The sequence below is a fragment of the Lactuca serriola genome, chromosome 4 (assembly GCF_051521515.1).
Source record: "Lactuca serriola cultivar US96UC23 chromosome 4, Lser_US96UC23_V15, whole genome shotgun sequence".
Classification (NCBI taxonomy): Eukaryota; Viridiplantae; Streptophyta; class Magnoliopsida; order Asterales; family Asteraceae; genus Lactuca; species Lactuca serriola.
Window position 1 is genome coordinate 67,153,709 of NC_136411.1, and position 3,648 is coordinate 67,157,356.

General features: G+C 30.5%; 1 long non-coding RNA gene across 1 annotated transcript; it reads left to right on the top strand.

Annotated features, from left to right (window-relative positions):
- Positions 1-1,279: 1,279 nt before the first annotated feature.
- On the top strand, positions 1,280-3,174 carry LOC145101782 (uncharacterized). Its single transcript, XR_013705814.1, has 3 exons — positions 1,280-1,757; positions 2,563-2,805; positions 2,897-3,174. It is a non-coding gene; the product is annotated as an uncharacterized LOC145101782 (long non-coding RNA).
- Positions 3,175-3,648: the final 474 nt, after the last annotated feature.

The following is a 3,648-nucleotide window of genomic DNA, read 5'->3' on the forward strand; positions in this document are numbered from 1 at the left end:
AAACTATTCTGCAAGAATATTATTTAAGAATTTGTATTATCAAGAATATATCCAACAAACAAAATAAGGAACTAGCATCAACCTATTCTGACAGAATAAGGAACTAACATTCTTCGGGTTCCATGTGTTTCTTCTCGATATGTTCAATGTATTAAACTACAAATTCTGACAGAATAAGGAACTAGCATCAACCTATTGTTATGAAAATGGCATCCAACCCAATCTAAATTGAGTTATATAGTTCTGAAAAGAATAAGGAACAAACTGAAGTAAAAACATTAATGATTTTTAACTATTTTTTCATTGAGACATTTTATCAAACACGTGGTGTGCTTCTTCAGTTTCTTCAAAAAAAATTAGTGATAGTCTTACCAATTTTGGCAATCAAAATTGGGTTTTGAAATCTGGAAAACATAATTCACAATCAAAAGTTAAGTACTTTTGAGATTATGTGCACCAGTATCAGATGTCAATTTGAATTACTAGCCTAAAAAAAATTAAAAGTACCTGGGATTGAAATTATTTGGTGGCGACGCCCTTTTCATCTTCAGTTACAATGGTTTAGTCTTGTGAAGAAGCGGAGCAGTAGAAGAAGCCAACCGTGAGACATAATCGAACCATTTTATAAGTAGCGGAGGAGACGAGGAAGAGGCTACACGCGTTTTCCATCAATTCTTGTGACAAGTTGCCTCCACCACCATCATCACCGATGATGATTGATCGATTAAAGAAAAAAATGAGTTTATGAAAAGAAAGAAAATCTTAATAATTGATTGGAGAAGGATAATGACCTGATAATGAGTTTTGAATCTTGATGATTGATTGTAGAAGAAGAAGCAGAAGACGTGGATTAGAAACGATGATGAGTTAGATTTAGGGCTAGGGTTAAGTAGTTGGTCAAAGAGATTTTTATGGTAATTTCCATTAATTAAGGGATTTTATTTTAATTATCATTCTAAAGTTACATAATTACCCTTATTCAATTTTTTTAATTATTTAATTATTCCTTAATTCCTATTGGTGCATTCAGTCACACAATAGTTATCAAAAACATTTAAACTTAACTTTTTATATATATATATATATATATATATATATATATATATATATATATATATATATATATATATATATATATATTCAATTATTCTAACTAAGTTTTGTATGGAAGTAGGAATGATCGTGTAGTTCCAAAAACGAAATTAGGTAATGTTAGCTATAATTATTTATGGTACTTGTTAAAATGAATTAATAACCCATTAAATTGAAAATCAATTTTAAATCGCCCATCGTTCATCTTTATTAACCTTACCTGCCTATGATTGAAGAAGATAAGAGGGTTGGAGCTTGCCCTTCGCCGGCCAACAACATCAGCCACCACCGAGCCACCATCACCACTGAACAACATCAGCCATGACCATTCATCTTCAACTGGTAAAACACAATATTTAAAAAGAACATACTCGTGCTTTTTCCCTTTATATGGCGATCGATTGAAGGTGAAGGTAAAAATCTCACCTCCAGTCTCCAGGCCTCCAACCGACACTCCTAAAATCGAAAATTCAAAATTATTCTGTGGTTCTTCAATATTCATCGTCATCGTCGCATACAGAGACTTACACCCGAAGACACTTTTCTTAACCTTGTCGACGATCACATGAACATCGACTTCTACTCACTGATGCTAGCAAGCAGCGACACACCACCGGTCTTCCACTCCGGCGCAGCAGGGTAGTGACGACCGATTTGTTCATCAGGTAACATTAAGGTTTTTTATTGCAAATGTTGTTCGAAATCAACCTCTTCTGTTGAATCTTTTTTCTTGCAAAATCAATTCGAAAGCTACATGTTTTGCTGATATGAACCTCTTATGCTTATTAGTTTGTTGTATGCACCAAAGCTTGAAAATAATTTGATTTTTTTGATTCAAATGCACATATGTGTTTACCTTATTTGTTTAGAATCATGTTGTGAGACCTATTTTGATCTTTCTCTACCCACTTTCTTGACGAGTACTTCGTTTTTTGTGTATGAAGTATTTAATTTTGTCAAGGCAATTTGGTAATATCTAGTTGTATGATGTTTGTTGACAATTTCTGGTTGTATCTCGTGGTTGTATGTGAATCTGATAACAGTAATATGTATCTGGTTAACTGAGATTCTGATTCAAATACACTTATACACGTATGGACCAAAGATTTAAAATAATTTGATTTTTTTTATTCAAATGCATGTATGTATTTACCTTATCTGTTTAGAATCATGTTGTGAAACCTGTTTTGATCTTTCTCTACCCACTTTCTTGACGAGTACTTTGTTTTTTGTTGTAAGAAGTATTTAATTTTGTCAAGGCAATTTGGTAATTTCTAGTTGTTTGTTTTTTGTTGTAAGAATATTTAATTTTGTCAAGGCAATTTGGTAATTTCTAGTTGTATGATGTTTGTTGACAATTTTTAGTTGTATCTCGTGGTTGTATGTGAATCTGATAACAGTAATATGTATCTGTTTAGCTGAGATTCTGATTCAAATACACTTCTACACGTATGGGTTGTTGTTTTTCAGGGGATATGAATGCAAACAGTCGAAGATATTGCTCCAACTTCAAGTAGTCAAGAAGTGGGAGGTTCATGTTCTAATTAAGTAAATACATTTGATGAAGATGGAGATGAAGTGGTCGGTTCAAAAGCGGGACAACAAGTTTGGATGATTTTGTTTGATCCAAACATGTTATTTGAGTTTCATTGTTGTGGTGCTATAACGACAGAAGATGATTGAATGATCTATTGAGACGGAGATGGTGATGAAGTATACACATAAATTATTGAATCAATTTTCTTGCCTAGATCTTGTTATTCTCATAGTAGTCATTCTGACAGAAATCCATTTCATGTTATAGTTATTCTTGAAGAATGTTATGATGAAAGGCATCAAGGTTATAGAGATAGATGGAAGGGGGCATGATAATCAAGGTCCTTACGTCTGCATGAAAATGTGTGGGATGAAGATGAAGAATGGTCACTGATCTTCCAAAAAGAAAGCAATGTTCATAGTTTTTTTAAAGAGAAATTTATGTTCATAATTGTATTATTAAGAATGAATGAAACTTATTCTAAACAATTAAAATTCATGTCATATAAAATTTGTATTCATTAAAAATTATTTATCTTGATAATATATGTTTATATTATTCTGTCAGAATATAATGTTTGTTTTTCAAGATAACCATGAACACATTCTTTTAGAATGTCCGACTTAATATAAATATTATAAAAAAAATTATATTTTTAAAGTTAAAAGAATTAATAATTTTCTAAAATCTGTAATTTTCCTTTTTTAAATTTATGTTAATTGATTAAAATACCCTTACAATGAAATTAGATGGTATTTTTCATTTATTTTAGATCAATATTATTTATTAATAGTTTTCTTAAAATAACTAAAATAATTAGCTCACAATCATTCCTACATCCACACAATAATTACTCAGAACACAATAACCTAAGCATATATATATATATATATATATATATATATATATATATATATATATATATATATATATATATATATATATATATATATTATGGTTGCAGAAATCGCTAATCGACCGCTAACCGGTGGATTAGCGATTAGGGATTAATTGGTTAG